This window comes from Diceros bicornis, unplaced genomic scaffold, assembly GCF_020826845.1.
Source record: "Diceros bicornis minor isolate mBicDic1 unplaced genomic scaffold, mDicBic1.mat.cur scaffold_54_ctg1, whole genome shotgun sequence".
In the NCBI taxonomy this organism is placed as follows: domain Eukaryota; kingdom Metazoa; phylum Chordata; class Mammalia; order Perissodactyla; family Rhinocerotidae; genus Diceros; species Diceros bicornis.
The window spans coordinates 6,092,721-6,102,860 of NW_026691418.1; positions in this window are offsets into that span (position 1 = coordinate 6,092,721).

Sequence of the window (10,140 nt, forward strand, 5' to 3'; positions counted from 1 at the left end):
AGAAAGGATTTGACAAAACACAACATCCATTTATGATAAAAACTCTCAATAAAATGGGTATAGAAGGAAAGTACCTCAACATAATAAAGGTCATATATCACAAACCCACAGCCAACATCATACTTAATGGTGAAAAACTTAAAGCCATTCCTCTGAGAACAGGAAGAAGACAAAGGTGCCCACTCTCGCCACTCCCATTCAACATAGTACTGGAGTTTTAGGCCAGAGCAATTAGGCTGGAAAAAGAAATAAAAGGAATCTAAATTGGAAAGGAAGAAATGAAACTCTTGCTGTTTGCAGATGACATGAATGTAAATATAGAAAACCCAAAACAATCCATCAGAAAACTATTAGAAATAATCAACTACTACAGCAAAGTTGCAGTGTACAAAATCAACTAACAAAAAGCAGTTGCATTTCTATACTCTAATAATGAACTAACAGAAAGAGAACTCAAGAGTAAAATCGCATTTACAATTGCAACAAAATGAAAAAAGTAATTAGGGATAAATTTAACCAAAGAGGTTAAAGACCTATACAATGAAAACTATAAGACATTATTGAAAGAAATCAATGATGACCTGAAGTAATGGGAAGATATTCCATGCACATGGATTGGAAGAATAAAGACAGTTAAAATGTCCATATTACCTAAAGTAATCTACAGATTCAAAGCAATCCCAATCAGAATCCCAATGACATTCTTCATAGAAACAGAACACAGAATCCTAAAATTTATATGGAATAACAAAAGACCTCAAATAGCCAAAGAAATCCTGAGAAGAAAGAACAAAGCTAGAGGCATCACAATCCTAACTTGAAAATATATTACATAGCTATAGTAATGAACATGGCATGGTACTGGCACAAAAGCAGACTCATAGATCAATGGAGCAGAACTGAAAGCCCAGAAAAAAAAACCACACATCTGTGGTCAGTTAATCTCTGACAAAGGAGCCAAGATCATACAATGGAGAAAGGAAAGTCTCTTCAATAAATGCTGTTGGGAAAACTGGACAGCCACATGCAAATGAATGAAAGTAGATCATTATCTTCCACCATACGCAAAAGTTAACTCGAAATGGATAAAAGACTTGAATCTAACACTTGAAATCATAAAACTCCTAGAAGAATATATACGCAGTACAGTCTTTGACATCGGTCTTTTCTGCACCCTTCCCAATACTATGTCTACTCAAGCAAGGGAAAGAAAAGAAAAAATATACAAATGGGACTACATGAGACTAAAAGGCTTCTGCAAAGCAAAGGAAATGATGAACAAAATGAAAAGACAGGGCCAGCCCCGTAGCTTAGTGGTTAAGTGCACGAGCTCCGCTACTGGCGGCCCAGGTTCGGATCCCAGACGCGCACAGACGCACCGCTTGTCCGGCCATGCTGAGGCCGCGTCCCACATACAACAACTAGAAGGATGTGCAACTATGACATACAACCATCAACTGGGACTTTGGGGAAAACAAAAAAGGAGGAAGATTAGCAGTAGATGTTAGGTCAGAGCCGGTTTTCCTCAGAAAAAAAGAGAAGGATTTGCACGGATGTTAGCTCAGGGCTGATCTTCCTCAAAAAAATAAAAAAACGAAAAGACAACCCACGAACTGTGAGAAAATGTTTGCACATCATATATCTGACAAGGGGTTAATATCCAAAATATATAAACAACTCATACACCAGACAACAACAAAAAAATGATAATCCAATCTAAAAATGGGCAGAGGATGTGAACAGACATTTTTCCAAAGAGGATATACAGAAGCCCAACAGGCACATGAAAAGATGTATAACATCACTAATTATTAGGGATATTCAAATCAAAACTACAATGAGTGATCACCTTACAGTTGTCAGAATGGCTATAACTCCCAAGACAAAAAATAACAAATGTTGGAGAGGATAAGGAGAAAAGAGCACCCTCACACACTGCTGGTGGGAATGCACACAGTTGCAGCCACCGGGGAAAACAGTATGGAGATTTCTCAAAAATTAAAAATAGAAATACCATAACTTCCAGCTATCCCACTACTGGGTATTTATCCAAAAAAATTGAAATCAACAATTCAAAGAGATTTATACACCCTTGTGTTCACTGTGGCATTATTCACAACAGCCAAGACATGGAAGCACCCCAAGTGCCCTGCTACAGATGAATGGATAAAGAAGATGTGGTATGTATTATATACAATGGAATACTACTCAGCCAGAAAAAAAAAGACAAGATCGTCCTGTTTGCAACAACCTGGATGGACCTTGAGGATATGATGTTAAATGATATAAGCCAGACAAATAAATATGTATGATTTCACTCATATGTAGAAGATAAACATACACAGAGATAAAGAGAACAGATTAGTGCTTACCAGAGGGGAAGGGGGCAAGGCGTTTACTGAAAGAGTTAAAGGGGCACATGTGCATGGTATGGATAAAAGTCAGACTACTTGTGGTAAGCACGATGAAATCTATACAGAAATTCACAGATAATGTTGAACACCCGAAATTACACAATGTCAAAACCCTTTATATTTTCAATAAAATAATTAAAAAAGAAAAAAAATAATTCATTACTTTTTATGGTTGAATAGTATTCCACTGTGGGGATATACCACACTTTGTGTATCCGTTCACCAGTAGATGGACATTTGGGTTGTTTTCCGTTTTTGTCTACTATAACTAGGTTGTTATCATCATGTGTGTACAAGTCTGTGTATAGAAATATGTGTTTATTTCCCTTAGATGGATTCCTAGGAGGGGAATGGCTGGGTAGACGTATGTAATTATTAAAGACGCATCCAAGCTATTTTTCACCAGTACTGATGAGAGTTTCAGTGAATTGACATCTTCAACAACATTTTCTATAGTTAGTTTTTTTAATTTTAGCCATTCTCAAGTGTGGTGAAATCTTATGATGACTGTCACTTACATTTCCCCAATGACTCATGTTGTGAAGGAGAAGGCAAGCCACACACAGACTGGGAGAAAACATCTGCAAATCATATCCCTAGAAAAGGATGTGTATTTATAATATATAAAGAGCTCTTACAACCCAATAGTAAGAAGCCAATCAACACGTCATGGCTTGCCAGGAGACAGCAGATCAGGTTTGTGATAAGCACCAGGAGGCCCGCGAAGCAGATGAGGATGAGGGCCCAGAAGGGGAGGTCTGGGGAGACAAGTGGTGTGGTGAGACACGTCCTGTCATCACGCCAGGGCTCCTGGTGAACCCACTGTGCCTCAACTCTCCTTGACAAGGGTTGGCCAATATTCTTCATCATCCAAGACACTGTGCACAAGGTTCTCTTCAATGAGACACAGCATCAACATAATCGTCCCCTACCATGGGCTAGGACTTCCTGCAGGTTTACCAGGTTTCTCAATCAAGGTGTCATCTCTATTGGGAAAATATTCTGGAAGTGAATGAAATGGAGAATGCATGTGAATGTGTTTCACTCTTTTTAATAAAAATTTTTAGACACAGAAAAATAAAGGGAACAGTTTCATAAACATCCACCATCTAGATTTAACAATGTATATTCCATCCAATTAAAACAATATTGCATCAATGTATAAATTATTAACACTTGCCACCCTTGATTCATCCCATGTTTTCAATGAAATATTAAAGTCAAGTAGACATCATGATGTTTCACACAATTTTAGTTTCCATTTCTAAAAACTGAGCACACTTTGCTACAAAATCCAAGACCATTATCACAGAACAAAAGTGTAATAAATTAAACCAAATTCATACCTCTGGGCACAGAGGACTGAATTTGGGCTGGACTTTCTTAGGACGGTTGGGGGGAGAATGGGTCATCACAGTTGGCAAGCCTATGGGATCTCTCTAAATTTGTAAAATCCCACTCAAATGTGTTCTTCCATGCCTGGAAACACATCATCCCCTTCTCCTTTATCTATTTGCTTAATATTCATTTTCTAGGATTAACCTACAATGTAATATCCTGCAGGAAGTCTTCTCTGATTACAGCCTCCAAGTATGAGTTTGTTCACATCAAATAATTGAGAAGTTTCAATTCTCTATTCTTGTTATTGCCAGCTACAACATAAACTCCAGGAGGGGAGGACACACAGCACCCAGTGGGCATGGGGGGAGGTGTGCAGGTCCCCCTACTTGTACCTCTATCCAGACAAACTCTTAGAGGTGTGCTGTCTGATATGGAGCAGGAACAAGTCTCTTTTTGAATTAAAATTAATTTTAGTTAAATAAAATAAAAAATATAGTACCTCAGTAACATTAAAATCAGTACAAATAAAGACCGGTCACAATACCATCCTTCGAGTACTCAACAGCCACATGTGACTATGCACTGGAGAGCACAGATATAGAACAGTCCAACACTGCAGAAAGTTCTAGCGCATTGGTGCTCATCTGGAGCGGGACTGGGTAAACTATAGCCTGTGGATCAGAAACCACATGACGCCCAAACCTGTAAGTCTTCTTCACACACAGCTGGAGACCCTCACTGACCATCTGGCCCAGTGGCTTTCAGTGCAGAGATAAGGAAACAAAAGTCCAGAGAGGGGATGTGCTTAGCTTGAGGTAACAGAGTTGTCTAGAGAAGGTGACGGCCTCCTATATTACACTGGTTTCCTTTTCTCTCAATGGTGGGTAAAGACTGGGGGACTATGCCACCTCCTGCCAGCCTGAGAAAGTTCAATGCTCTCTCAGCCCCAGGCATCCAGAATCCCCAGAAAGTCCTCATTTCCTTTCACAATGACGAGGGAGCCTTATCATTCCCAAGGACACTCTTCCTGACCAGGGTCAAGTTCTGCAGCTGGGTCCATTCTGGGTCAGCCACAGGAATTCCTCCTAGATGGCAACTCTGTCCAGCCTCTGTGCCAAGGCGGCAAGGTACACAGGGAGTCCACTCCAGCGTGGTTACTGTGGGGGACAGACATGGAAGGGCACAAGGGATGAACAAGGGTGTCTAGAATTCTACCCTGATTCTAGATTCCCTGCTTCTGGGTCCTGTCCAAGAGAACTTTCTGCAATAATGTAAACGTTTGTCTGCACTAACAAATACACTCATTATTAGCCCCATGTTGTTATCAAGCACTTAAAATGTGGCTAGTGTGTGTGAGTGAGGAACTCAATTTATCACGTAATTTAATTTTAAGTAATTAATTTATAAATAAATAACCACAGGGAGAACATTTTTGAAACTTTTGAGAAAGGACTTCTGCAAATGCATAAAAACAATGAGAAAACTGGTAAAAAAAAGGTCAAAATCAACTTTTCAGAAGTCTAGAAATTAATCAACGGCTTGTAAGAATCTGAGGAGGGTTTAGTGAAGAAACATGGTGGAATCTTGATAAGGGGAGCAAATTTTGTGGCATTATAACTTGCACTATTCCCATCCTGCTCTCACAATATCCTGCATAACTTTGAAAACCATCAGTATCAGAACCATGGTAGCTGAGACAACCAGCAGCCAAGCAGACATGATGGGTTTGGAGCTCTGAAAAGAACCATCCCCATTGAACTCTCACTAGCTGACCTGCCTGGCAGCTTCCCGAAAAAGCCCCATGTTCAGGGCTTGACATTACTTGACTCAGAGCTTGCCCAGGGAGGAAAGTCTGTCCCTAGGGCACTTGCTAAAAATATTCAGGGCTAATTGTTTTCTGTTGTAGCTGCTTGAGGGAGTGACACCAGCTGAGGCAGGCAAAGGTGAGCCAAAATTTAGAAGAAAAATAGGGGGAATGAGATGTCCACAGGGGGCTTTGAAAAGCTCCAGTGTATTTGCGGGCATCTAGAAGGCCACAAGTGCTCATTGCTGTGGCACGCCCAGGAAAGACTTGAGACCATCTTAATCTCTCACCTCTAGTTGAAGGGTTGGCTTAATATCTGAAAACTTGATTACGTATTACACAATATTAATAGAATAAGGGCCAATACCACGCAATCTCGACCACATATATAGAAAAGAATTTTACAAAATACAACACCCTTCATGTCTAAAAAAGAAAACACTCAACAAATTAGGAATACAAAAAAACTTTCTCAACCTATAAACAGCATCGATGAAAAACCCACGGCTAACAGCATATTCAAAGGTGAAAGACTGAAAATGTCCCCCTAAGACCAGGGACAAGACAATGATATCTTCCTATATCTCGTATATTAATCACAGGTACTAGAGGTTCTAATGAGGGCAATTAGGCAAGAAAAAGGAATAAAAGAAACCCAGATTGGAAGGGAAGAGGTAAAACTATTTGTTTTAGAGATGAGAAGATATTGTATATAGAAAAACCTAAAAAATACACTCCTCCCCACATATAATATGTGAATCATATCCTAATAGCTGTATAAAAAATTTAAATTGTCCCATGTGGTTAGTGGCTCCACTATTGGAGAGCACAGTTAGACTGCTGATATTTGTTGAAAGTCTCCAGAAGAGGAGGAGGAGCAGGATGCTGGAGGTTGGTGGCACCAAATGTTAATGCTTTTCTAATCCCCCGAAAACCTGTGGAAGGAAATGTTAGGATTAGCTGACAGGGATGTGGGGCAGAATGGGCACGATGTAAGTGACTTCCAGATCAATGATGTGTCACGGGAGCTCAGAGTCATCAGCCAGCAGCTCAGCCAATGCTTCCAATCTCCTCAACCTACATCAAGTCAGTGACCAGGCAGGACTGAAATATGTCTCAAAGCTGGCTGCCACTGTAGAGCTTGGTGACCTAGAACAAACGCGAGGAAGAGTGGGTGAGGTGGAGGTCTCCTGGGGATGCAGGGCGCCACTGGAGCCAGTGAAAGATCACAGACCTTGGGGCAAGGGAGACCTGACTTCAAATCCTGGCTCTCTCCCTAACTCACTGTGTGACCTTAGGCACAATACTCCCATTTCTGAGCTTCAGTTTACCCACGTGAGAAATGGGAATGGCAGCTAGGACATCACCTCTGGACACTGAGAAAACCCAGACATGCAGGGAAAGTGAATCTTTGAAATAATCACATAACAGATGTAAGTCAGATGGAGGAATGATTGTGCCCTTAGGGCAAGGAGAGACGGGAGAGGGAGACCCCACCTGGTCCTGGGTGTCCCCGAGCAAGGCGGTGTATTCCAAGGATGTGGGCTCTGAGTTGCTGAGGTTCCAGCTGATGATACACTAATGTAACTGGTGCTCTCTCTGGATGGATAAACTCTGGGCTGCAGAGCCTGGAGCCACTGAGAGGACAAGCAGACAGGTGGAGACTCTCAGCTCCCAGCACAGAGGCATGGTGGTCCACAAGGTCAGGGTGGTGGGTACAGACAGCGTCCACACTGGTGGCTGCCCCATCCTTCTCAGGCCTGGGGAGAGAGGGATGTGGGGACTCTAGAGAGAGGTCCTGAAACCTCTGGGGGTGGGGGCCAGAACAGGAAGGAGGAAATGGGAAGACAGTGGGGAGACAGAGAGGGGTGGTCACAAAAGTGGTCATTAGGGGCAAATGCTCAGGGGAGGGTCTCACCTGAGGGAGACCAGCCTGCAACTCGAGTAGAATGGGCCCAGGCTGCTCTTCTTGAATAAGGATCTAGCTGGGGAGGAAGCAGGAGGAGGAGCAGGAGGGACAGGGGTTTAGGGAGGGGCTGGGTGGGATTTAACCCAGCAGGAGCTGCTGGGACCAGGGTCTCCCCAGGCTCTGCAGGACCCTCTCAGTGAAGCTGATCGTGGCTTAGTCTTTGCTCATGTCTGAGGAATACCAGAGGGTGGAGATGGTGACGTTGACTGTGAGGGTCTTCAGGTTGTGCCCCAAAGCTGCAAGACGAGAGGGAGAGCGATGGCTGTCTCTGAAAGCTGGCCTGAGACCACACCAGAGTCCTGCACTCATTATAATCTGTCGTCTTCTGTCCCAGTGGCAACACCATCCACACGTGCAGTCACCCAAGTCAGAACCAGCATATCTGCTCAGCTCCACCTCCCTCCCAGTAACACCCATTCACCTTGCACACTGGTCCTCACATACACTCCCTCTATCCATCCCTGTCCTAGCTCAGGTCTTAACTTCCTTCACCCGGACAAACACCCTAGCAGGCTCACTGAATGCTCTGTCTAAAGGATGTTCTACGTGGACTACTAGAAGAATCTTTCTGAAATGAATACACTACTAGGGCCACCATTGCTCTAGTACCACCCATGGCTCCCTATGGCCTTCAGTGTTTAGTTCAACCTTCTTGACCTGGCACTCAAGGCTCTACTCAATCTGGCTCCTGCTGACCTTTCAGTCTCATTTTATCCATCTACTGCGGGTTAAAGGTTATGCTTCATGCAACCCAAATTCGTTTCAATTCTCCCCATACGGAATCTTGTTTCTGGCCGGAGCCTTTGCTCATGGAATCCCCTCTGCCAGGAAAACCCTTCATCCTCTATTTGCCAGGGTCCCTCCTACTCATTCTTAAAGACTTCATTCTGGTGAAACTTTCTCTAGCAAGCTCTTCCCCTCCAAATTATGCCAGGTGCCTCTCCCCGAAATATCCCATATTGTATTATAATGGTGTGTAAATTTCACAAGACTAGGGGCTCTCTGAGGTCTGGCCTTAGACTGAATCATTGGTGTAATCTTTGTAATCAGCATGATTGCCCTAAAACCAGAATTTCACACCCTGGCTTCCCAGCTCCTGGATCACAACTGGCTCGTGGGGGAGTGGGGTCAGAGAGCTTCTCTTGGGAAGGAAAAGGCAGCCCCAGATACCTGTGGTGGCTTCTGGTGGCACAGGTGATGAGCAAGTATGCAGGGACCTGGTGGCCGGCTCGGGAGCTGTGGAGAAGGCAGTCAGCAGGGAGGGACAGAGTGAGAGGAGCCCCCAGGCTCACACGGGCTCCAGCACTGGCTGTCTCAGGACCACCATTCACAGGTGAAGCATAAATGAAAGTGAGGTGATGGGTGACTGTGTGAGCAGAGGGATGAGCAAGCCTGTGGATGAGAGGAGCCCAAGAGAGAGAGATAGGTGAACAAAAGAGACTGAACTCAGAATAGAGACAGATAGACAGGCAGAAAAATGGGAAGATGGATGGGATACGTGGAAAAGGAGGACCAAGGGTGGGGCTCTAGGAGAATTAAAGTGAAAACCACGTGGGGTCAGAATGTGGTGGAGAACATATTTGTGTCTAAGCCTTTCTCACAATGGGCTGGGACTCTCCACCAGAACCCGGGAGGGAGAGAAGGGATGAATTAGGGCACTTCCAGGTGCCTCCCTCATCAAGGACAGCAAGTGAAGGAGAACAAGTGCTCCCCAACCCCAAATGCAGACGGGACATAGGAGATCAGGGCCAAGAATACTCACTCTTGGTAGTCGGGGCCATGGCTCCATAGGTGTAACCTGTGGAGAGAAGGCGAGAGGAGCTGAGCAAGAGTTGGGGTGAACCTAAAGAATTAAGGGAAAGGAAGGATGTAGGGACGTTTGAGGGGAAAGCAGAGGGGATGAGTGGAGGGGTGTTCAGGGGGAAGGCAACGAGATGGAAGGTGGTTGGACCCAGTGATCACACAGTGATGAGAAGACTGAACCTAGACCAGGAGGATAGAGAGATGGATCATAGCTCACTTTAGAGCAACGGAGGGAACACAGAACTCCGACTGGGAGATAGAGCGTGGCTGTAGCACAGCCCCTCACCACTGACATAGAGGCTGTCCCCATCCAGGGTGAAGGAGCCCAGGTGGATGATGCTCTGGGTCTCATGGCTCAGTTCCCAGTAGAGTCACTCTCTGTCCAGCCTGGGACCTGCGAGGGTCAGAGGGGAAGGTGCAGATGATGTCCACCACAGTGGCTGCCCCACCCTTCTCAAGCCTGGGGGAGGAAGATCATGGGGATGTGGAATACTGAGCAGAGGTCGTTCTGGGTGTGGAAAGCGAGAGAGGGGAAGGGAGGAGGCTGATGGAGATGCTGAAGGGGCTGCTCTGATGCCTGCAGGGGCTCTCCTAGGTGTCTCCCGTGTGAGACAACCCCCTAACAAGTAAGGCTTGACTCCTTTTAGGCTGTTGAGGGGGACGTGTGAGTGGCAAAGAGGGGTGAGCACACAGACCTGGGTGAGGGGGCGCCTGCAGGTCTGCACGGACAGCAGCGAGGAGCACAGTCAGTGCCCTGTGCCATCTGACACATGCAGGCAAGAAAGTACCATTATGTTCTCTCGGTTTAC